General features: G+C 37.5%; 1 protein-coding gene and 1 long non-coding RNA gene across 6 annotated transcripts in view; one reads left to right on the plus strand and one right to left on the minus strand.

Moving 5' to 3' along the window:
- LOC147651934 (uncharacterized) overlaps positions 1-11,101 on the minus strand; it is a 36,119-nt gene extending 25,018 nt beyond the window's left edge. Inside the window, exons 1-3 of the long non-coding RNA XR_015289791.1 lie at positions 10,477-11,101; positions 5,223-5,399; positions 4,308-4,387 (exon numbers count right to left, since the gene is read on the minus strand). This is a non-coding gene — a long non-coding RNA (uncharacterized LOC147651934). The remainder of the gene's footprint in view (positions 1-4,307; positions 4,388-5,222; positions 5,400-10,476) is intronic.
- RET (ret proto-oncogene) overlaps positions 10,476-26,040 on the plus strand; it is a 220,916-nt gene continuing 205,351 nt past the window's right edge. Inside the window, exons 1-2 of one of the 5 annotated variants that reach the window (XM_086899679.1) lie at positions 10,616-10,663; positions 15,527-15,584. The gene's annotated coding sequence lies outside the window, so the exon portion shown is untranslated. Of the gene's footprint in view, positions 10,672-15,526; positions 15,585-26,040 lie in introns of all 5 variants that reach the window. The other 4 variants (XM_086899683.1, XM_086899682.1, XM_086899680.1 and 1 more) reach the window with 4 other exon arrangements.

Below are 26,040 nucleotides of genomic sequence, written 5' to 3' on the forward strand. Positions count from 1 at the left end.
TCTCTGTGTGTGCAGGAAAGGAGGACAGTGCTTTTAGAAAAGAAATCTCCAGAAACAACTCATATTCTACTGCACTACTTCTAATCACACCCTACAATGTGTTAAGACCTCAGAAAGCCAAGTATCATCTTACCCTGATTTGCATCTGGTTTCTATTCAGGCAATTGACCAAAAAAATGCTGAAAAATATTCAGCTGATGAAATACATATTTCTCAGCTTCAGCATTTAGGGCTTCCTCTGAAAACAAACTAGGGAGAGTTGTCTTGGTGAGCAGACCCACAGCACAATAGTCACTGCTAAAGATATAGATCTAATTAGGATGTAATCCTAATTAGAATGCATTGAAAAAATTGACCATATGGTGAGAAGATGGATAAATTGTGAAATCTTCTTGCCTAATGTAGAAAAATACACTTTTTTAAAAAACAGTCTTTAGGGATTTGTGGCTGCCAAAGACCATTTTTGATTAAAAACATAAGAAAGTACCGCATTTAAAAGCTGAGGACATGTAGTGCTTGGGAGTACAGTGGCTGATGCCTGACCTGAAGTAGATGTGCTCTGTTACTAAGTAAAGTTGAAGAAATTGTCAAAACCTTTGTTTTTGTTTTGTTTGTAAGAGTTGCTGTAAATATCTGCACTTACAACAGAACCTGGTACCAATTCAGGCAGAATCATCCTAAAGTCACTTCCACTTTTTTATGCACATCAAAGTATTTTAAACAAAAATATTTTAAAGGTCTCACCATTTTGGAATTCTTATTTTCATTTAGTTTGTACCTGCCACTCCCCTTCATCTTCCAGTATTAATTGTCTGCTTTGGAAAGTCACAGCTTGTGTGTGAGTATATTCATGTTCACAATGCTTTCCTTTTCTTAAAGCAGAAGTAGCAGCACAGTATGAAACCTTGAGTAATGTCAAGATTAATGTCCAGGGTTTCCTATAAATTATTATTTCTTTTGCCTGGTTTCTGTTACCTGATGAGTCCTATTTTTCTTGGGACACAGCTATAACTAGTCCAATAAAAAATAATAGCCAGAAATATATAGGGAGGAATTATAGTATTTCACATTTGCCACTAGAGAGCTGGAAGGAGCTTCAGACAGACCACTTTTGTCCTTGCAGCTGCCTGCTGGCTGTTAGCTTTGAAAATACCCTTGTTACAGAAAATGTGGGTAACTGTCCTGAGGCAAAGTTCATTTATTGCACTCCGAAACTGCAGTAGAAATTGCACTGTAGAGGCTATTAGAGGGGAAGCCATCACCCAGAAGGGCTGTGTCAGACCTTCTGGCTGGTCCTTCTGATCTCAAAGGATAGAAATGAGCAAAGAAGTAAAACCCCGTGTTTGGGTTTTGTACCATTCTTACTATTTTTGAGACAGAGATATAATTTTTCTGGTTGAAAAATGTTGCTACAGCAGATCAAGCTTTAGATGGTTAAGTTGGTCTCATAGTCTGTGTAAAATAATGGAATTTTAACCAGAATAATTTTCTTGACAAGTAAAACAAAGGGCTGAAGTTAGTTGGTGTGCCCCATTGGCATGCTCAGGATCCCCACAGAATAGCTGTGATAGAAACAAAATTGATTGCTGAAGAGTTGTAAGAACCCAGGCACTTGCAGGTGTCTGGTATATTTATTTTATTTCTCCCTGCCAACCTCCCTTCTTTTAGAACATTAACTTTTATTCAGTATTTGATGCAACTACAAAAATCAAATATTTCCAATGATTCTTTGTGAATTTGGGGATATTTCAAACAAATATCTTATATTTTTTAAGATAAATATATCAATAAACTTTATAAAATTGTTTTTTGCTGTTCTTCTGCATTACTAATAACATTAAAATGTGAAATACTAGTTAACTAATTTTTCTCTTCCTCTAGACTTGCTGAACTAGTGAGTAGAATTGTCATTTTCCTTCACTTTGATTCTCCTGAACTAGGACATCTATCTTGCTTTTCATTCCCCTTAATGAAACACTTAATGAAAATGAAAATACAGCCTAAGCATTTGTATTTTGAAAAATCATTCTCCCTGTTTACTTTCTTCTAAAACAATCATAAACATGATTGAACTATGTGAGTTTTCTTCTGTAATAAATGAAGAAAAATAAATATCAGGCAAAGACTGACTGCAATTCCTCTTTTCATAGGTCTCTCACTTCACTGACATTATTTCAGGGAAGACAGTGATGTCCTTACAAATGTACATGACAGGTTATGGAATTTTTGATAATATATTCTCTATGGACCTGTATTAGTTTCATTTCAAATACATGTATTAATGAAATTGTATCATTAAGTATAGGATAGCATATAAACTATATATTTAACCACTTGATTATCCACCTTAATGCCAGACAAGTTTCTAAAAATTCTTCCTAATGTCATTGCATAAACTCTAGCCAAGAACAGAGAGTATCAATCTTTTGACTAATGTCTGTGTGAGTCCTTCAAATGTTTCTTTTCTCTTGCCAAAAAGAGTGAGGAAAATATATGATGACAATAATTCAAAAACTTCTGTGGTCTAGATATCTTAGGCAAACATTTAATTTGTAATGCAGACAGGATAGCTGATACACAGTTAATTTTGTTTGTGGGCATGAGCTGCTGCTTGAGTTTTGACCTTCTCTAGGTAGTTATACACTTACTTCCCCTTCCATACTCTGGGTCATGTTCTTGCCTTCTTGAGTATAAAGTCTTCACTTTATACTCAAGGATCCTTTTCTTATTTAATATATCTATGAATAAATGGTGGATATAGGTAAGAGAATATGAATTTCTGGAGATGTGTACCTTGAATGTGGATGTACATACTGTGAGAGCAGGTTATCCATAGCAGGTGGGTGTGGATAACTTCCAGAGACATTGAGTTGAGTGCAGACTCAGGCCCTGACACTTGCAGTCTGCTTGGAAAGCTGAAGTTAGTAGGTGCTTGATACAACTGTGTCATCCATTAGATTGCTTTGAAGGCTTTCCATTTTTCTGCATGTCCTCAGTTAAGTTTAAAGGGCTTTACGAAGGAGTAGAGGCACAATTCACATTAGTTTTCCATTTGAAAACTTCACATATTCCTATCTCAGAAAGCAAGTAGGTATATAATGATTAAGGGACCTGTTATTACTCCCTTTGCCAGGTACACAACCCAGAGATAAGTTATTCTGCCAAGGAAATGGTTTTTGTAAGAATATAGGTTCTGTGTTCAGGAGTTTTACTTAGATTAATTAAAAAAAATATTGTCAATCACATCTGGCTTGACAGGTTCAAGTGCTTTATGCCTTTCTTTTGCTTGTATCATTCTCAGCTCTTTTCCAGGTCACCCCTGTTAACACATAGACGCAAACAAAAAAAGGCAGCAAAGGAACTCCTTTTGTCCAATTCACTTCTTCTACACTACTTCTAAACTACTGCAAGAAAGTTTGGTTTTTGACAGTTTTCTTACACGCTTCAGAAACTGTATTTAATACGAGGAAACTGAGCTTTAAAAGACTTGGAGGCTGCTGCTTCATAATGGAGTTGTAGGTTGTGGAGAGGAGCTAGTTAATGGAAATGATCCATCTCAGCTCACTCAACCTTTCCATTATGAAACTTTTCATTAAATGCTTGTAATGTTGATTGATAGTAAATATTGGGTCTCTGCTCACAGATTCAGTGCATGGCACAGCACAGGACTTCTGCTGCAGCAGGCAATTAACAAAAAACTCGAGCTCCTTTTCAATTATTTTAACCTGTCAGTCTCTGATTCACCACACCAGACTTCAAATTATCTTGCCTCTGAAATTTTAGTGAAGCTAAACAATCTCCTGTCTGCAAAATTTCAATAGAGCTCTTAAATATTATATTGCCTTTTGGTATCACTGGTTTTCCTCTTACCCCTAGGGACAAAAAGGAGTGCCATGATTTCAGCAAGAGAGGTTCCCGGTACCTCTTGAAATTCAAAGGTCCTATAAATGCCTTCAGGAAGATGACAGAGCTGATATCAGATACCAAACAGCCCTGCAGCTGAGGAAAAATAGTGGGTGTTAAGGAAAACAAGGTGGAGAACACTGAGCTTTAAAAACAAAAATCCCTCAAAGATTTTAGCCTTTTTCTTCAGAAGCTGAGAAATCTGAGAAAGATCTGTGCTTTTAAATGATGGTTGGTGCACTGATTGTGCAGGACACACTGTGGGGTGAGAGAAGTTTTTTCATGGGTTTTGGAGACACTAACATGCTAATCAACACATTCTGTAATTTTCTTATGTACATTCAAACCTAGGAGAATTGTGTGTAATTTGTATTGAAATTCTATTTATTCTATTTACTACTCACCAGTATGTAGAGAAGTAATAACTGCCAAGTTTGGTCTGATTGAAGATTTTCCAGATGATTGCTGGATAGTCTTTTGCTGGCTGAAAATAAAAGAATGAAGCCTTTTTAGGGGAGGAATGGGAAGTTAGACCTGAAACTTCACAGAAAAAAAAGGCTGTTTTGAGCATCACATTTTTCAAAACACTTCTCATAGCTGAAATGTTATTCCTGTATTCAGTTAATTTTACATGTGTCTAGTTTCATATTCATAAAATATATTCATATATTCAGTGGTCCATATTGAATTATTCAAAAAATATAAGGTAGATAGATATGTTTAAATAGGTTGAATCAAAATTATCCAGGACAATTTTAAGTCCTTTTTTTACTTTTTTTGTTTTCAGTTTCCCAAAATTTGACTCTACTGTTTTGACCATAGGCACATTTTCTCCCTCTCCCATCCCCATTAGTTTTCTTGAGACAGGAATAATAACTTTCAGCCAACACAATTTTTAATTTAGCTCTTTGACACCGTTAGTGTCTGAAGCCTTGTCAGTCAGCTGATCCACAAAGAAGAAATCATAACTATGCATGTATTGTAAATATGCTTAATAAGTATGTGCACATGTACATAAATTAACAGGGAGCTCATCACGCAATGAAAGAGATTAATTTTAATAACTTAATCTATGGAAACTATTCGCAAGTAGTTTGGAGTGTTATCCAATAGCCCACAGAGATGGCTGAAAAATCAGGTTTCCTCTCAGAAGTACTTTATTTGACAACAACACAGGTGTATAGATCAACTCTGTTATTACTCAATATTAAGAATTAGAGCTGAATTAATATGTTAAAGAGTTCAATGTTAAAGTTATGTTAAAGAGAGCAACCCCTTGCTTTCCAAAGGTCCCCTTTATTGACTATTGCCCTACTAACCTGTTCCATGGCAGGAAAAATGAGTGATCATTTGCAGTAAAATACGGTGAAAATACCTGCAATCCTCCTGTTCAATTTCACTTGGCCTTCTCAGTAAGACTGTGCTTTCATGCTACATTAATTCTGAACTTAATTGAGTGCTGTCATCTGTGTGCCATTTCACTGCAGGGATTGAGCCTGGAAAAAAAAAAATAAAAGCTTTGTTTATAGAGTAGGGGAATGTGCTGGCAATTACTTCTTGAAATTAAGGAGTCTGCTTCTATAACAAGTGTGCCCTCATGCTACCTGATCAGACTAATTGGTAAAGTTGACGTAAAAGCAGCTAAAATTATCTTATATTGTTAATGGCATGGCTGAATTAAGTTTTCAAAGTATTAACACAAATGTAATGTAGAAAGCATTTGTAAGGCACATTTCTCTGAATTTTCAGACTCTTTTCTTATACTGATTGTAGAAATTAAGTTGTCAGGTACAGAGTAACACATGTAAACACGAGCATTTTGGGGCCTGATTTGTGGATTTTGCTTAGGTTTTGGTTTTATTTCTTGTGGTTTGTAATTTTCTTTCTTGATTCTGAGAATGTTTAAACTGAATGTGTGTGTGTGTGTGTGTATAGCCTTTCAGAGTGTTGAGAAGGCTGCAGGATAACTTTAGGCAATGGCTCCTGACACTGCTTTGTTTGAGAGTCACTGTGGAGCTTGTTGCAGAAATGGTCCCTGTCATACCTGGTATGCTCACTCATCCAGGGGAGGTCTCTGCTCATTCACATCATGTGATTTGTGAACTCCAAAAGTTTGCAGTTTATTACCTTAGCTTGCAGGTTCAAATATATGTAAGCCTGTGAAATGTGGCAGACTGGTGCTTCCATGCTACTGTGAACTGTAAAAGTTTTATTTAGGTCACATATAAGTCATGGTGAAACTTGTATGGTGCAGGTATCAACTTGTCCTCCTAGAAAAAGTGTTACAGGGATGAACATTTTAATAAAGAAGGCTTTTTTCCTCTTGTCTGATTTTAAAAAAGAAAAATGGGAGACTTTTGACACTGAGCTTACACTTGCTAAGGCCTAGATTGTTGTCTGCATTAAAAGCGCTGCACCAACTTCTGGGACAAAACCAAGAGAAACTATCAAGAGCAGCATTGTAAGTCAGAACACTTAGTTTCATTCCTCTCTGCATTTATTTAGTTATTTCTAAGCTCCCTTCCTTTATTTGAAATAAAACTGCCCCAATGTTACTTCTCATCTGCCTTCTATGAAGACAAGCCATAAGTCCAGACTAGTAAGGTTCTACCTTTGCTAAAGCAGATTCCCTGCTGGTGAGTTTCATTTTCTAGTGAGCAAAAATTACACAGAGAGTGGCTGAAAATTCATCCTTATAGAGAAGAGTTTGGTTCCAGAAAGAATAGAATTATTTCTCTGTTTCAATTCCAGCTGGAATTTTCAGCAGAGAAGTAACTGTCCCCCTTGGTTACATGAACACTATCTCCCAGAATAGATTCTGCCAGCCCTTTTTAAGGATTGCAAGACTTATAGGCTTGGAATAGGTAATTTTTCCTTTCATTTGTACCCAACAGAGCAGAAAATGCTGTAAAGCCATCGAATTAATAGGTTATATAACAGCCTTTGTATGCTTCTTAAACTCTGTTCTCATCCCATGGTCATTGAGCATTGCCCACTTTCTGATTTCTATACACCCATGGGGCATACACTTCAATCCAAGAGCTTGTAACAGAATCCTTTACCAGTAAAATTCATTATACTCCTCAAGAAAACAAAGTAACTCCCCCCATCCTTTCTTTGATGAGGAGTGCTACTAAAGATAAATCTGGTTTTGAGGGCATTCTTTCTGAATGGAATGAGTGCCCAGGGAGACAATTTTATATTTTATAAATTATAAGACAAAAACCACCACAAACCTGGAAAATTTTAAATTTTTGATGCAGAAATGCACCAGGAAACCATGGTTAGTAAAAATGTTTTAATAAGTTTTTGCTAAGTTTGGGGTTTTTATTTTACTGTGAAGAAAGACAGATAGGAGGTTTTGCAAATTCTGGTACCTGGTCCTAAAACCACTGTGTTCATCTTCCTTGCTATCAAGAGTGCAAACTGGTATGAACTGTGTGTATTTCTTGGCTTCCTTGACTTCTCTTCAGTTTCCAGTTTCTGATCTTTTGTGATTATGGCTTTTGTGGGGTTACAAGTAGTGAGATGGGGATGGGGGAGTACAGGTGTAACATTACTGGTTAAAAACACAAGCTGCAATCCCCTTTATGTGGCCTTAAAATAACACCCATTGGCTGCTCAGTTAACAAACACAGAATATTCACCAGAGTCTGGGGCAATCAGTGTGATGGATTATCTAAAGGACAAGTGGGTAGATGGGTGACAGAGCACAGTCGGAGAAATGTACCACATGGGATTATTTTCAGAGCAGTATTAGTGTAAACAATACCTTCCCAATAGAAGGATGGACTTCCATAATACACTCAAATGATAATGACTTTTGGAATTAGCATATGTAAAATAATTGAGAATCTCTTCAGATTCTCATGCTAAAATCAGCTTTACTGTTCAAACGCCTTATTCATGCACAGCATAGGGAATTGTAACACTTGTACACCTGTGCTGCCTCAAAACCTCTCACACAGGCTGTCCATATGCCAGCATCTCCTTTGAGGAATTAAATGGTGATAGTTCACCCTATGTTTTAGAGATTAAATTTTAGATAGTTTTCTGCTTCACTACTGATACAATGGACAATGTTCTCTCTTAAGACCTGCTTATTTTAAGGCTCCTCTGTGATGTGAATTGTAGTTACAGTACACACTTTTATTTTTCATTGGGTGTTACCTACATGATGAAAGTAGATTATATTCCTAGAAACCACTGTCTCACACTGATGCCTTCTTGATCTTTTCCCTTAGTTTGTGCTCCTTCTGAATGATAGGAATTAGATCTTTAGGTATTTGTTGCTAGAAAACCTTAGTTTCTGATAACTCAACTTGCTATGTGCCTTCCCAGTGCAGAAAAAAGAAGCTGTCTTTTATATATCTGGCCTTAATTGCAAAAGGATTAGTCACAGAAAAGAAACTTAAATGCAAGATATTAATTTATTGTCAAAATAATATCTATTTCCTTTGTGTGTGTATTTCCTGCAGAAAGATATGGGTATTGTGCAAGGGTGTTTATAATGTTGCCTTTATAACACAATCTAATGACTAATACTATTGTTGGGATTGTTCTGGGTTATTGGATTCTGCACAAGTGTCACTATAAGACATGGAGAGCTTCCTTAGAGAGGTATTAGATCCATTGTTCTCAGTGTTAAAATTTCACTTATCAGTTCTCCCCACACAGATTGTTAAACAATCCTAGGGGAGGAAGAGGAAAAAAAGTCAATAAAATGTTGATAAAGCAAACTCCAAACCTGTGTCTTGCAGAGTCTTTTGTGCATGGAATTGCTAGTAACTGTTGAACTCTACTGGAAGATTAATCATTTCTACTTTCTGTAGTGAAGAGGATCAGATACTGTGGGATGAATACCATTGCCAGACTCTTGTAAGTAGCATAAAAAAGGGGCAATCTAGTAATGCAGGGCTTTCTGCTTCTGAAGTATTTGTTATAGGTCTTTTATTCCATTTTCTGTAACTTTCTACAAGGACTGTGAAATAAAAAACATCCAACTACTTTCCTTCTAATAAACATCTTTGATTGGGTCTTCCCATAGCAAAATGAGATAAAAAGATATTAAACTTATTTGGTAGGGGGAAAAGGCTGCAGAATCATACTTAACTAGGCATCACTGATAAATCACCTTTTGGGAACTGTGGGTGAGAGGAGGACTTAGTCGCTATGTGGATAATTTTATCCTAATGGACTGAAAGTCAGATGTTATATATGGTAGTAATTAAAATATTACGTTACAATTCTGCAAATGGCAATCTGTTTTTCTAATCAATAAACGGTGTCAAACGGCTGAAGAGCTACAAGTTACAATTCCCCAATCACATGTATGGGGTTATTACATTGCAACTGCATAGTTAATCAATTGACAAACATCTGTGAAATGTCTCTTCTGTTAGTGCTGGGAGTTTTTCTGTTAGATAAATTCCTGACTAAAGCTGACTGCTGGTAAGCTTCAGCAAGGCTCTGAAAAGTGCTAATACATTTTCTGGTTTCTACTAGTTGGAAACTAAAGTCAAAGTCTGAATTGGTGTGCTTTTCTTGACGCCAGTGTGGGATGGGATCTGGACTTTTCTTGAGTTGACATGGGCCAATCTAGGGAAAGAGGAGAGGAAAATGACAATATTCAATTGCTTCATGGTTTTTTCATCAAGGGTATGGCCAAGCAATTGTATCATTTGCATCACTGCATATTGCTTGGGAAGACAACATTGTGACTTGGTAACCAATGCTTTTAAAACAAAAAGAGATTCACCTTTCAATGCAGCCCTTAAAGTGAAGGAAAATCCTCCACTGAGTCACTAATTAAGATATTTACATGGTAGCTGCTGAATTGTTCAAAGAGGCGTTTATATTGTCTGGTTGAATTACCTAAAGGCAATTGAGATACTTCATGGTAAAAAGTCTGTTCTTGTGGTATGACTGCTGGCTGGTAGAAAGCCAATTAGAGTCAAAGAGCGTGAAAATTGGAAAGAGAGCTACGTTAAGGATGTTAGCAGCTCTGCTTCCTATAAAAAGCAGAATACACAATGGATCTAAAATAGATGCAGGGAAAGATCACAGTCAAAGTGTGGGAAATCAGCAAGGAATTGTGTTAGGAGTTTAAAAATAATGAAATTGGTATTTACAGAGAAGTAAGTTGTACCTTATTGCCCATGAATATTATAAGGAGAGAGGAACTAAAATGCCTTACGGAGGGTCAGTGCTGCCTTGATAAAGTAGCCATCTTAGGAGCATGAGGAGTTCTGGAAAACAAATAGCATCCTGTGACAGCAGGATCACAAACTACCTTAAGGGAAAGGTGCTTTCCACAAGGCCATTAAGATGCTGTTTAGAAATGGAAATCGCTGTTCAGTTGGCTGTGTTCTAGGCCGTAAGAAAGTGAGTTTATCTGCAGAGCAGTAGTGCTAATTTTCAGACCGGGAGAAGGCGGTGGAGGAGACTGTGTGTGTTAGAGAATGTGTGTGATAGGGAATGGTGGGTATGAGGTAGGCAGGAAAACTCACTGACTCCTTACAGCGAGGCACCTCCTGTGTGCTTGTCCATGACCCAGCCAAAGGGAGCACTCGCCAAAGCTGCAAGCGGCGGGAAGCGCCAAGGCCCATCGCAGCCATCGCCTCCTCGAGCGTTTCCCGCCACAGCCCCGTGAGGGGAGGCTGCTCCCGGCTCCTCTCTGGGCAGGGGTTGGGGCCTCTGTCAACGTTTTTACAGCCGAGCCACGGTGTTGGGAGATTGGTATGGAAGCCCTGGCAGAGAGGTGATGAGGTAGAGCATGGTGAGGGCCCTGTCATGGCAGGCTCAGAGTTGGGCTTCTGGTCCCGGGGAACTGCTGGCCCTCATGGCACACCAGGGTGCTGTCAAGGAGGGCGGCTGGGGACGATGGATGTGCCAGCACAGCCGTGCCATGAGGGCAGGAGGGGGCAGGTGTGGGAGTTCTCTGAGGAGCAATGCACCAGTGGAGCCATGGAAACTGCTGCAGGCGGAATGCAGGGCCCGTGCTGCCAAATCCATTGTTTTATGGAGGATTGTATTCAATCTTATGGCTTAATTTGCTGTTTAAGTATTGCAATCAGCAGTTTCCTTTAATGTTTCTGGTAGACAGCTGCTCCCTGCTGCTGGAGGCAAAATGTGCGCTGGGTTTTAGCCCATTGGCAGCAGTGGGGTGTAACCCCCTCCAGAGCAAACACCCAGTGCCAAGACAGAAAGATCCTGAACCAGACTGGGCAGGCTCCCCCACTGCTCCTCAGTACTTATTCTGGCAACACCAGTAATTGCTTTTAGTGAATATTGGCTTTACACACAGGATACATCTCAGCAGAAAATATCACCTGACTGAAAGAAGCTTGGGAAATAGATTTTATCACTAAATTAGGATAAAGGGCTTTTTAGATGTGTTTGCAATTAGCTCAGCAGCATATTGTCATTGAATTCTATTGTTTGTGATTTCATATGGTCTTCTGAGAACATCTTGCATTGAAGTTTTAATTAAATTAACCAATATATTATTTTGAAATATATTTTGACTCAACAGCTGCAAGGTATCAGTGAACATTTTGGGCAGAAAGTAAGCATGGTACAGTTATCACTATGACTGCAGTGGAGATTGTCTCATGGTTGGCATTAAAAGCCCTTTCTTATAATGTGGCCACACAAGATGGGTTTACAATACATAATCCAATTCAGATAACTAACTGTGACATGCATAAACTTGAAAAGCCAAACCATGAAGACAGCATGGAATCTGAGGTTATATTTGTGTTTAAAAAGTGGAAGCCTCTTCGAAGTTGGTGGCTTTCTTTTTTTTTTTTAGCTGCCTTTTATGGATCATCTGAACAGTATTTATCCTGCCCTGTACACTAGGACAGAGTCAAATGAATTTTGTAGTTGACAGTTCCACCAAAGCTGTCTTCACAATTTTTTTTTTGTTGGGAAGAGGTGCACATGACCTCATCTTCTGGCAGCTGCAGCTGTTCAAAACATGAAGACAAAATAAACCAAGAATCTAAGGGGTGATTGTGTAGGCTGGCACAGAAGATAGAGGTGGAAGTTCATTCCCTCAAACTTTACTTGCCACTTTGGATAATCATTTAGGCCTGTTTCTCAAAAGAACAAAAAGCCTGAACCCCCATGACTTTAGTAATCAATAATCTTTATACTCTTAAATACTTTCAGGTTTGGACTTTAGTCTCCCCTTGTGTTTGTTCCTCACCTTATCTTACTGGGTTGTTAAATGCTCAAAGAACCCTGAGGCACTATGACAATCAGGGAAAAGATGCTAATGCTACAGAAAAGCTATCACCATCTGCTGTCCCACATCTCACACAGAAAGACTATTTGTTCATTTTCTGGGAATCTTCTGTCTATACGGCATGTGCTGTATACCTATGTGCTTCTCAGAATTTTTTTTATATTTTGGAGACTGGTGCACTGCATACCCTCAAACTGGTTCTTAGAATAACTGGACTTCCATCAAACTATGTTTATATTATGAATAATTTATAAATATTTGAAATACTGAGCCGATACATTTCTGCCGGCATTCACAAAGGAAAAAACCCTTGATACTGGTACTTTAAGATTCAATTAGATGTGCCTCAGAATGAATGAAATCTTACCTTTAGTGGATCTCCAGTACTCCTTAGGTGATTACTGTAAAGGATATTACTAAGATGGCATGATTGCTGGAAATTGCTTTAATATACTGAAATCTTGTTTAATTTTTTTAATGTGAACTTTTTTTCTTTTTCCCCTGAAATATTGTGTGTTTGAGTTAAAGCAATGTTACAAGTTCTTGATTCTTTATCTTTGGCATACCAAGTGTGTGCTGGTTAATCAAGGTCAGCTTCAAAAAGCCAAATGAAGTCTGTCAGAGGCAATATTTATGAATGGACTTTCACTCTGCTGTAATTGGAATTAATGTTGAGTCATTCTTTCCAGTAACTTCATGAGCAGACAAATGTGAGTTGACAGAGGGATAAGAGACTCTCCAAGAGATAGCTCAAAAAGTGGCTAGGGTTATATATCACTTCCTGAAATGATAATACAAATGCTAATTGATCTAGAGACTCTCCTGGAAGTCATGTAGCAAAAGCATGTTTTCATTTTTATCAGGAACTGCTATTTGCAGAGAGTGAGTCAAAGAGAGCAGGTGGACAAGCTTAAGATACTTATTTCAAGGTTAAAGTGTATTTCCCATCAAAGTACACAGTAGTTGTATAATCTTCATATAAAAGGTTAAAGCTTGGATATTATCTGCAATGGGTCTACAATGTGTTATCAGCATTTTCTTCTTATATTGAGTTACTTATTATGATATATAGTCCTATTTTGTGAGATCTGTTTGCAGTAGATCTCAGTGAAACATCTGCACTCTGCTGGGACAAAACAGAATCACAAAGGATTGGGGAACCCATAGGAATGGAACATATAACATTTTGGCCATAGAAATTGTTCAAAGGAAAGATTTGGAATGCATTTTAATCCCTTTAAATTCTACTCAGGGACTGTGCGACATAAGGATTGGAGAAAAGGAGAAAAATGCCGTGAATTCAATGCTCCTTTGGGTTTTTTGTTTGTTTGGGGTTTTTCTTGGCTGCTTTTTGTTTGTTTGTTTTGTTTTAATTTTGGTTGGTTGGTTTGCTTTCTTTTGAGCCAGAATTTTCAGATATCTTGGTTTATTGAAACCTAATAATTTTATATTGTTAACTGGAGCAAATTTTAAGTTTGAAAAAATAATTTCTATTAAGAAACAACAATTATGCTCTAGAACTACTTTTTCTTTAGGCCTGAGGCATGAAGTACACTCAAAATTTGTATTTATTAAGGCTTTGGTAAAGAGTATACTTTTAAATAGACACTCCTCAAATAAATGTTAAAATAAATTGTAGAAGATCTTGAAGTTCAACTTTCCTGTCAATTCCTTTCAACTTTTTGGTCAGCTGATAAGTTTTTTGTCGGTGGAGTCTCTAGGGGTTTTTTTTGAGTTTTCAGAGAAATATATCTTATTACACTTTCAGTTTTCTTAATTTTTTTTTTTTTTGTTCCTGAGCAAATGCTATGAAATGCATAGATTAATATGTGCTGTTACTTTGTTTAAAGCATGCCAGAAATCTGTTGAAGCAGCATGAGGACTTAGCATTAATAATGCTAATTATGACCATAATAATAATAATAGTAATAATAATTTTCCATTCTCCCAAACTTGATGTTCTAGTCTTTATTTTTTTGTTTGTAATATAACTTACTTTACTTCTTGATTATCTCTGGATGCAGAGGAAAGGTTTTTGCTGAGCTATCAGTTTGTGTTATGGCACTTCTGGAAGTTAAAGTAGAAATCAGCAGGGTACCTGGAACTGGAAAAGATCTGGTGTCCTCAGTTCTGGCAGCTGGGCATAGGCCAATGGTATATTTTGCCTGCTGTTTTCTTAGGAGGCTCTGTCTGAGCTCCTCGAGGTTTCTCTGATTTAAACAGTGTCCTCTGCTTGCTTCTGAGGTTCACAGTCAAGAATCAACCACTGTTGCTTGGATGGGGATTAACCACTGTTCCTCCTTGTTTCACAGCCAGCAGTAACTGTACACTACCAGTTATCTGTGACTCCCCAGTTATCTTTAGAATGCTTTCTGATGAATTGTCCTCTAACTCTAGCCATTATTTAGGTACCTACCTCACATTCTTGGAGGAGCACTGTTTCTTTTAGGGCCTGACATGTCTTTGTGTCTTATGACCCTACTTGGTGATGTCTTTCCTTAATGGAAGAGGATCCACCTGGATTTTTCCAGGCTGCAAAGGAATGTCTGTTTCTCTACTTCTCATGTCTTATCTGCAGCTTCTTTGAAATTTGGTTTAGGCGGGTACAAAATGTGACTGTGCCAAGAGCATTTATGCCTGTGCTGGGAGATGGTATAAGTAATCTTAATAGCACTGTTAGCATGTTTTATAGCTCTGTTAAAGAGCTTGTCATCAGATGCTATGTAACATGGACAGGCAGAACCAAACAATCTTGTACTAAAGGACAAGTCTTTCTATCACTGTAATTTTTTCCCCTTTTTTTCCCCTCTATCTCTTAGTTAAATTGAATCAAAATGGTTGGTTTTAAGTTCAGGGGTTTTTTCATTTTTGTCTTTTCCCTAAAGAAATTTAAGTTCCTAAACTAAACAAATAGATAGAAAATGATGAGGCAAAATATTATACCATCATGTCTGCTAACTATTTATACATATGATTGTTTCAAAAGCATACCTCTTCCTGTAAATTTCTCAAAGAGAGTTTTTGGTTATAACCAGCACTGTACATATTTTAAGCTTGTAATACTTTTTTTCCCCAAGTGCAATATATCCAAAAAAGAAGATACAAATAGTATTTTTTTTTGTTTTCCTGTGCCTTATGTTATCAAATACCTCACAAATTACATTTTCTAGGTGAAGTAGGAAGCATGCTTTTAAGCAGAAGAGTCATGTCAATCAAAGGGATAAAGCCCCTGCTTATCAGCTGTGGAATGAAAATGGCACAAACTAATTTTTAAAGATCTAAACGTTTCCCTGTGCATTTATTTCTTGTCAATGCTGGATTTACTTTTTAATTTCTAATTTATTTTACTGTTGTTTTCATTAACACGTAAAGGTCATCTTAAGAATCCGGACAGTTCTTCAATCTGCTGAAACAGAAGATTTTTGAGCCTGTGAGTGTCACAGCCTAAAACTTTCTGGTGTGAGATAGAACCATAAATGTTCTTTTTTCACCTGCAGTGAGTAACATAGACTGTAAGCAACCTGTGTGGAGATTTTGAAGTAATTTTTCTTAATGAGGGATTTTAGAGGTGTGATAATTTGGATGTAAATATTTTCAAATCTCATTGTAAATATGCATTTGTAGTGACAAGACACAAGTTTTGATCTGCTCAATATGGATAGAATATACACAAATTAGTATTTTGAGTAGCAAGATTATCACATGCCACTTCCAAAGCTGAGTATAAATATTTATCTGCAATGAGCAATATATTTGAACATACATCTGTTAGTTAATCATAAGGGGTTGTACATTTACCTGTGTTGTCACTGGCTATGGCTATGTCCATCTGTGTGTCACATGAGCTCCTTGACAACCCTGTTTGGCAGCAGCATGATGTGATGTTTGTGAAGCTTTTGCTTGTGTGCATAGAAATCTGTGTTATCTGTGATTCTCCCTTGGGACCCAGACTATCAGTGCAAAGCCAAAAGCACTCCAGAAGCAGAGGATGTGGGAATCTTAGTTGACACCATGATTAGAAACCTTTTTATCTGGTGGGAAAGGTTCCAAGAAATAATCTTAAACTTGAAATATAAACCTGATTGTGTAGCTCTGTATTTGACTTCAACATTTTCTGATTAAGACAGACATTGCAAGAAATGTGATTTTGAACAAAAATATACATGAACGCTTTATTTTTCCACTTAACTTTAATGTGAATGTAGCTCAATTGTAAGAATAAGCCATCAACAGTAATTTTCCAGGAAGAAAAAAATAAAGCTGATGTTCTACACTGATATAGATTTTGATGATAAAAATCTATGCTTTAGGGGACTAATGTTTGGTTCACTGGTTTGTTGTAATTACCTATTTTCTATATAATCATGAATGGGAAATCTTGTAACCTCAGGTCATAATTTGAAAAATGGTGATTTTCTGTCCCTAACTGCTGAAATTGCTGCACTGAATGCAGTTTTACTGCATTGTGAGGATATTTATAAGGTGACATATATGATTTATAAAATATGTAATGTGAGCCTTAGGGTTTTTTTTTTTTTTACTAGGAAATATTAGGAGAAAGGTTTGTATAGTGAGTCTTTATTGTCTTTTCATGGGATTATGGTCATTAAAAACAGATTCTATAGATAATGTATGAATTTTAATGACAAAAAATATTTTTTATATTAAGTAATTTGGATTGACAAGAGTTGTTTTACCCATTTTTATGGAGTTCAGCATCATGCTCCTCTAAGTTTCTTAGATCTTGGATGCTTACCAGTTATATGAGTTTGCACTGCCCCATTGCCTTAGGCTCTGTGTGTTTGCATTCACCTACAAAGTGCAAAGTGGGTGTAGAACATTCCTGCTTGGAGCTGAAGGGCCTTCACTCAGCACAAATGCAAACTGTTGCACCAGTGTTCAAAAGCTGTGTTTGAACAGGGCCAGTATTCAGAGGTGACACTAAGCTACACGTTGGTTCCCTGGAAAAGGGCAAGTTCTTTCAATAGTGTGTTGCTGTTTCCATTGGTGTAGGACAGGGAGTTGCTTCAGCTACAGAAATGGAAAAAAGGAAACCCCATTTCAAGGCACTGCATTTGTTGGAGGTCTTCACTTTAATCTGCTACTCTCATAGAGCCAAACTGCACGACAACCAATAGCAAATGACAAGAAAATTTATTGTCATATTGCCTATCACAGTAGACTTTGCCAGAAGTATTTGTCTCTTACCTGTCTGATAATGTATAAAGGGCAATAAAGCTGTGCTGGAGAACTCTGTGGCTGTGATGTGTTAAGTGCCAGGCTAGAGATGATTTACTCCACTTGCTGTCCTGGAGGGACATGATATTGAGGTTGCTGCTTAAACATCCCTAAGCTCCTACATCATATAGGGTGGTATAATTATGATATGTAACTTCTCCAAGCATCTGTGCAATTACAGATTGGAATAAGCTCCAAGTCTTCCACCCCAACCTTTACTAAATTCATCAGTGCACCCTGCAAGGGTTGAAAATCAGAATCTTGGCTAACCAGGGTTTCTATAACAAGCAAGCTTTGTGCTCAGGTCCTGTGCCCTTCAGCCTGCTGGCTATCATGGGGGATTTTTGCTCTGTTAAAAGTTGTCCAGTGACATTGTGTTTGTGCATGCTGATGAACAGGCATTGCTTTTTGACTGAGCTAGCTAGCAGTAGTTCTCCACAACTGATCTTCTTTGTCCTCAGCCTGCAGAGATGGGAAGTAGTTGTATATGACTTTCTTGAATGAAAAAAAGAATAAGACCCTCAAGTTATAAATGAACTAATTCCAATGCACCCACCAAACTATGGAATAGAAAAGTATCACTATTAGACTCAGGTCAAAAAAAAGAAAAAAAGATCCTAATTTTTTTGGCAAGACCTTCCAAAGTGTGTGATGATGTTCTTATTTGCTGCCTAGCAACAAGTCCAGCTTTAAGAGTAGGAAACTATGTGCCTCTCTACAGAAAAATGAAACAATTACAATCCTTAGTAATAAATCATTAAAGGATATTAATTATTGTAGTAAGTTGCTTGCTGTTATTATTGGCAAACTGACAAATGCTGAAATCTATACAGAAAGAGTAGCAAAAAGTTTGTCTAATTTTATGGTGAAGGCAAGAAAAGTTGCCTAGAAGCATTAAGTTTCCACACTGAACAGGTTTAATGTACTGGAATAAGACACATGAGCTAGATGTGACTCTGCCCCTGAATGTGGAAAGTGTTCTCTTTATAATTAGTTTACATCACTGGTTGTGTGACTGAATGGAAAGGTATCATTTAGTCTGGTACTACAATACTTCCAAAAAAGGTGCAAGATTATAGCTGCAGTAGGAAAGATTAGTTGTGTCTGGATATTCAGGTTAAATAGTCCAAAATTACAATGTTACTTAGTCTTACAGATGCACTTACTGCTCATCATTCTGTATTTTATTTCATGTCCTTAGAGTTAGAAGAAGGTTTTTACTATAATGTATCAGTAATTCACTATGTGCAGTTCCATATTGCAGTTCCTGGAATTTTTTCTATCACAACAGAAGTGCTCTCATTTCTGAGTTTTCAAGCTGCAGCTACATACCTCAGACAGCAAACACTTGTATTTGTATTAAGGTTTGTGGTATCTTCTATAATTTTCCCTGTGAGTCAGTTCTACACAAGTTTTATAGCAGGCTTGTAGTTTAGTCAGCTGAGCACGGATAAGGGTGCCTAACTGTAGATGCTCACATTTCACTGTGTCGGGGATGCTCAAGATCACGGTCTGTTTTAAGCATATGTGTTTGCTAGGCTGTGCTGACAGAAGAGAGATGCCATTTATTCCAATCCAAGTGCTTAATTTTCCTTTTTAATAGTGTAAATACAATAGTAGAGAAACCTGCAAACTGTTCTTATTTCCACACATTTTTTTTCAGTGGTAAAAGTAACACTGCAGTATTACTGCAAGTAGACAGAAGGCTTTTCCTGATAACTGATGGGAAGGATCTTGACCTATCCTTTGTCAAATATCACATGAGTCAGGCTACCTGATTGCCATCAGGCTGCGTGTCTGGGTGGGCGCCAGGGTGGTCAGGTAGGGTATAACAATAGCCATTCATCACACCCAGCCTGTCTCTCCCCTCTGTCAATAAGATAAAATAATCTAATACAATCAACTCTGCAGGAGACACAAGGCTTGCTGGTGTTTCGTTCTTGGTGGAGAACCTTGTAAAAATAAGCACACACTTCTACAAACAGGCCAGGAAAGCTGCCACAACATTTCCAGTGTGGTAACTGATAGCAGCCATATTCATGGACTAAATTGCTTTGGGGCTTTTTTTCCCCCTCTGTTGTGGTGGTGTCAGAGAAAAAAAACAAACTAGGCATGTTTGTTTGTTTGCTTATTGCTGTATTTCTGCTGCAGCAGATAATGATGTGGCAATGACAGTGGTGCCACATGGCTTCTGCCCTTGATGCTGATGGAAGGGAGCAGAATAAAGGCAGGTAAAAATGAAATTATATAAAATATTAAGGGCCTGAACTAATCCTAGGAAAGGTCACTGTTTGAATTAAACAGGTTTTTAATACTTTTCTCTGTGATGTTTCTGGTAAATTTTTGATTAGGTGTTAGCTGTTATGTTGACTTTGCATATGCTTGGCTTTGACTCCTAAAATATTTTGTCAAAGAACTGCGTCAGTTCATGGGACTTGCAACACCCATGTCCTGTCAGTCTGACAGGAACTTGCATTTATTATTTGAAATGAGGTAGATTAATGTAACCACACCTTGTCTGAGTTGCAGTTTGATGCCCAGAAGCCCTGGATGGTCCTGTGGGACTTACCCTACTATGTGAGCAGATTTTGTCATAGAGAGAGAGACCCTAAAAGAAAACCTGCCATGAAGGTTTTATAATTCATGCAGGCAGTCAAAAGAAAGACATTTTCATCTATGATTTCCATTCTGTGGACACAAGACTGTCAGGTTTATTGAGCTCAGCAGCAGTGGTGAAAAATATCTGCCAAATGGGTGAATGCTGCACAGTGGTCTGGATGGCAAAATGGGATGTTCTACTTTGAGTGGTGGAACACACAAATAATTTGTCTGAGAACTCATTATTAGCTATTTAGAGAAATGAGAGTAGTTAAAGGTCTCTCTTTGTCCATATTTTTATTTGTAGGACGTGCATGAACTCTGCCCTAATTTTTTGTAAAAAATTCAAATTTTATATTTTTTATGCCACATTTCTTCTTTATACTGACAAATAAAACAAGGCAAAACTTAGTTCATAAAAGATATCTTACAGAACACAGTAGCTTGTGCCGTACCTTTTTATTAAAATGGAAAACATTCAAAAAGCATTATATAGCATTATATGTATAAAGTACACTTATAAGTATGCATTATGCAATTATATCTTTCATGTAGCATTGCCATATGAAAAATGTATATGCTGGCTGTGCATGTGAGCGTGGTTTCTTCAGCTTCTGGGAAGCTTTGGCCATTTAGGCCATCTAAGAAGTGTATGTTTGCTGTGTCTAAATTTAATTTCCAAGACTTTGACTGCAATTCTTATCTCTTGGTAATGTTTTAATAAATGTAAGTGTTTTAAGGCCAGTAGGTACCACTGCAATAATCTTACAGTTTTCCACATAACAGCTGGTAGATAATTTTATCTACATGAAATCCATAATTTCTAATTTTGTACAGCTCTAGGCTTGTTCCTGTTGAAATTAAAGAAAAAAATTGCCCTTGATTTAAGAACATCATCTGGATGAGAGCTGATAGACCTGGGCCTTGCAGTCATTCTGCAGAGCAGTGAAATTACTGAGTGCTTTTAAGAGTGCTTTATGCTTCCTCTGGTTCTAGTTTTGTTATGCTTCACTACCCAGACTCTACTTGGATTAACACCTAAAATTAAGTGTGCTCTATATTTTTGATAGTGTGTGTGAGAAACCATCTAAGTACATGGAAGTTGAATGGTGGGGGGAGGGAGGAAGGATAAAGAAAAATGACTGGTAAAATATGCAGCAAATAATCCCTCCTTATATTTAGAAAAATAGTAATCTGGGGACTTCCTCCTTGCCAGTGAAATGCTCCATTACACTGACATGAAAGGATTTAAAATCCAATGAAATTAATAGGATATTTATTTCAAATAATTAATCAAAAGTGAAATATTTTACATTAATTTTCAGGTGTTAAAATGGAAGCAAATTTGGCCTTGAAACAAAGCGTCAGTATTTTTACTTTGAAAATATTGCAGCAAAACTTTGATGACATCTCCTTTTTCCTCCTCTTTTTGAATAAAAATATATATATAGTGGTTGCTAATTTGAAAGATGCTGATGATTTTTTTTTCTTCTGTTGAAAAATTACTCTGCATTTATTTAAGTACCTGAATTTCTTCAAAAAAACTTTCAATTTCATGATTTTACAGCCTACAATGAACATTACACTCTATATTTTAGGCCTTATTATTTGAAGTGATCTATTTAAGAAGACCATAATTCTAAATATGATTAAATGTAGCTCATCATTTTAATTCTGGGGTTATGTTTTTAAGTTTTTTAAAAAATTTTTTTAAATTTTGTGACTTTCAGAATTTTAAAGCTGCAGTTCAAGTCTGTTGCTCTTTGAACATAGGGTACACTCAGTTTGTGTATTTTTTAGTGGCTACAGATGGATTTCTTCTCTGTCAATAATATGAGTGTGATTTAACCCATTTTTGTTGAGCTGGGCATGATTAACTTAGAGAGCATGAAGGCAGTGATTTGTCTACTTTTTTTCCAGGTGCAAAAGGAAGAATCCCACCCCTCTGCCTCTGAGGCAGTTTTTCTGCCAACAACCAGCAGTTTGCTGCCTTCTGAGTTGTTTGCTTTCAGAGAGGTTTATTTTGTTAGCTGCGCAGCCCCTTGCAGCCCAGAACAACTGGGAATGTTGGGAAGCCCCATGGAGGGCATTGGAGCCACTCTGGGAGCAGTGGTGTGGCCAAGGGGAGCCCCACAGCCTGCCAGGAGAGAGTGAGGCCTCACTGCCTCACACAAAGTGGATTAAAGAGGGTGTGCTGCAGGAAATGCAGACAGCCCCGTGCTTCCCAGAGAGGTGTTGTGCAGATGCTGATCAACAATACGGTACGACCGACGTCGGTAATTGTGTTGATGAAAGCTGCACTACAGATGTTGAGCAATGGAGTTTGTTTTCAGCAAGCTGTGTTGTAAGGGTCAGCTCAGTTCAGCAGGAGCATATGGAAAACCGAATTCCTTCTTTCTGCTTGAAAAAAAATTATAGGAATTCCTGTTGTACAAAATCCTCACTTAGGTTATGTCCATGTTTTCATGTGCTCAGTATTTCTCTCACTGTCAAATACCAGACCTATGAAATACTGTCACAGTTGCAAAAGCTGAGTTAATTATTGGAATATTATTTTCCATAATAAGCATTATTTGTTCAAAGAGTTTAGATTTTCTAGATTTTAGTTTTGTTTCTGCCACACTAAACCAGCATTCAAATGTTGCATTGTAGAAGATGAAGCAATATTGACAAAACTTGTCTGTTGGATAATCTGTTTATACAGGGCTTGTTATCCTAAGTGGCTTTAATGGCACACTGCTGACCATGTGGAGATTCAGGGGAGATTGCTCCCACTGTAGGAAATATGATGTCTCTCGGTGTCTCCTCACTAGGATGGTTCTGTCTGGCTGCAATGGGCAGACGGCACCATTAGATTTTTGCCAGTGAGAGCCTGTGGATCTAAATTCAGTCCTTTACGAAACAGGCATAACTTCTTCACTGAGTCAGCTGATTTTCTTGCCTGCTAACATCTGCTCTGAATCTGCGCTCTTGTGATATAATGAAATTTGAGGTAGAAATAGGAAAGGCAGTTCAGAGACAGTGTCAGAGCTGACTCTCCAACCTGAAAAGGAATGATAAATAAATATAGATTTTTATTAAACAATTTTTGAAATTGAGTTTTCTAACAAAATGTTTTCTCAAAGGCTTGGAAATATTTGATCTAATTTTTAGCATACTGCTGCCAATTTATATCATAGTCTCTTTGTTCTAGAATTGACATTAGAAAAAATTTGCTTATGGGTTACTTAGGAGGAAGTCCAATTTTATAGTTTAAATCTTATTAAAAGTGTCAATACAGACAAGAGGTTCAGACTCAGAATCTGATATATGCTTGAACATCTGGGCACATGCCAGATAAATTCTTCTTACTCCTGCAAAGTTAATATATTCAAATATCTGTAGCCAGGTTGGGTGCTGACAATGAGGGCAGTCTATAAAAGAAAATGTAAAGAGGTGGAAGAGTATCTGACTCATGAGATGTTTCATAGCTGTATTGCTGTAGGATGCATTAAATCACTCAGGTGGTGTGGACAACCTGGCTGTGTGGCATTATCCCAGCTCGGTGACAGGGCTGGATCTACCCAATGGGAGGCTGCAGTGAAGATGGAGCTAGATGAGGGGCAGCAGACATAATGGCAATGAGGGAAAATCCTGTGAGATATCAAGGAAAAAATGTAGCCAGGCAACAACCCACGGTCCAGAGAGGTTGTGGAGCCTCCATCCAGAGAGACACTCAGAATTCCACCAGACAGGAGCTTTCTCCAATTGAAAAGAATTGTTCTCTGACCCTGCATTCAAGCTTAAGGTTGTCTGCTCTCATTCTCCAGGCAGCAACTGACAGACTGAGAGGACAGTCTTAAGCTGTGCCAAGGGAAATATAGGTTGGATGTTAGAAAAAGGTTTTTTACAGAGTGATACAGTGCGGGAATGGTCTGTCCGGAGAGGTGGTGGAGTAGCCATCCCTGGATGTGTTTTAAAAATGGTTGGATGTTGCACTCAGTGCCATGGTTGAGGTGTTAGGGAATGGGTTGGACTCGATGATCTCAAAGGTCTTGTCCAAGCTGATCATTCTGTGATTTCAAAGAGCTGACTTCCAGGACATCAGTTTTTATTTTTCTCTCCTCGTGGTCTTAGCGTGGTCATGCAGGAAACCTACTGTATCTCATTATTTGCATTTGGTGGGCATCACAAATAAGTTCAAGCAAAACAGAAAAGCCATACATTTTTACACACACACACACACACACACACACACACACACACACACATATATATATACATATAAAATTATATATATATTTATCTAACAGGTATTTAAATTGAGACATTATTTTCACTAAATCAATGCTAAAGACAGGACAAAAGAATCCCAGGTATTCAGGCTGATCAGGGTGATTAGCCTTTTGTTATGGGTAAGTCTTGTGTGTCTCTCACACTGTTCAGCAGCTGGTGTGTGTGCCTGCTAATGTAAAAATACATTATATTCAGGATAAGATTTACTGCATTTGCTCATTTGGGGCAAATTTGGCTATGCCAAGCTTCTGGTTTGTGATAAATCATGTCTCATGAACCTACTGGTTGGAAAGAAAAGGACAAAGAGGTAATGAGAACAACAGGATTTTTGTGTTTGGATGATATTTAAAGTCATGCAGTCTGATTTTCATTCATAATGTTCATTCTCAGTTTCATAAGAAGAATGGATTGCAGTTTTGATCTGGTTTAAAATGAGCTTCAGTTGATCAGGTCGATATAATGATATAAAACTGAAATAAAGAAAGTGATAACATTCATCAAGAGAAAAAGGAATTGAATTTCCAGGGGATGCAGTCTGCCCTCTAGCTCAAGCACTCCATCTTGAATGGAATTTTTTTAATGTGATGTGATTGCTAATATGAGTCACAGCAGCATCCATTAGCTTTGTTTTGGAACTCTAAAAGATGCATGAAATTCAAATCCAGATGTGGACTGGTCAAGAATTATGATTCATTCTTCTGTTTAAGAATCATAAAAAAATATCACTCATAAACCTTAGATGTTGGATCGGGTTTTATCTCAACAAGTCCTGTGTGTTTATATTAATCTAACTTCAGCACAAATAAATGAGTAAGCTGTGTAAAATTTGGGGTTGCACTGAGTGTGAGTCCATGGTTTTGTGTGTTTTAAAATGAAGCTCATTCAGTAAAAGCACAATCTATAATTTAAGGGCAAGCCACATTGCATTATGAACGCTTTGTGTCTCCTGCTGAATGTATGATGTCTGTGAAAGGGTTAACACACACAGAACTACAGCTTTCATGGGCAGAAGGTGTCCTTGGGACAGAGATGGTTCAAGGGGGAGTGATGATTTGCCAGTGTGAGCTTTTGGTGATGTAGTGCTTTTAACATCTTTCTGGAGAGTTTTGGCAGAGGATTCTCTTGTGGCAACAGACAGTGCAGAAGTTGTCTTCCTCCTGCTGCCAAGTGTCATTTCACTTACACTTAGTCAAATTAATATATTCCATTTAATACAGTGAACTGGTTTTCTAATTTCTCTTAAAGTCTTTGACACTAGTACTGTAAACAATAGACAAACCCTAGAATTTGTTCCAAGGATTAATCTGGAAACCAAAATGGAGACAAATAAAGGTGAAGACAACCTTTGTCATCTTCAACCTTTCTTCCTTTACCAGTGGTAACTTTCTTCTTGTGGGCAGTTGTGCTGCCTTGCCTTTTTGGTGCAGCACTAACCTCCAGGTAGCGGAGGCCCTCACTAACTCTGATGTGCTGAGCACATATTTGAGATGGAACGCTTTTTTCTTCTTTCATGGCAAGAACGCAACAGTTCCCAGTTACTGCTTACAAATACCAAAGCACAGCAGAGGCTTCAATTTACTTTAGGAATCATTTCCATTTTCAATCAATCATCTCCTTTTTTTTTTTAATTAGATGAGAAAGGCAGGCACAGACCAAGTCCCAGTGCACTAGCATATTAGAGAAAACTTATAATAAAGATGTGTACTTTTCCACTAAAGTACCTGGTGCATATCTTTGCAGAACAGCTGAGCAAATTATTGAAAATACTATAGCCA

The sequence above is a fragment of the Cyanistes caeruleus genome, chromosome 8, assembly GCF_971803275.1.
Source record: "Cyanistes caeruleus chromosome 8, bCyaCae1.hap1.1, whole genome shotgun sequence".
In the NCBI taxonomy this organism is placed as follows: domain Eukaryota; kingdom Metazoa; phylum Chordata; class Aves; order Passeriformes; family Paridae; genus Cyanistes; species Cyanistes caeruleus.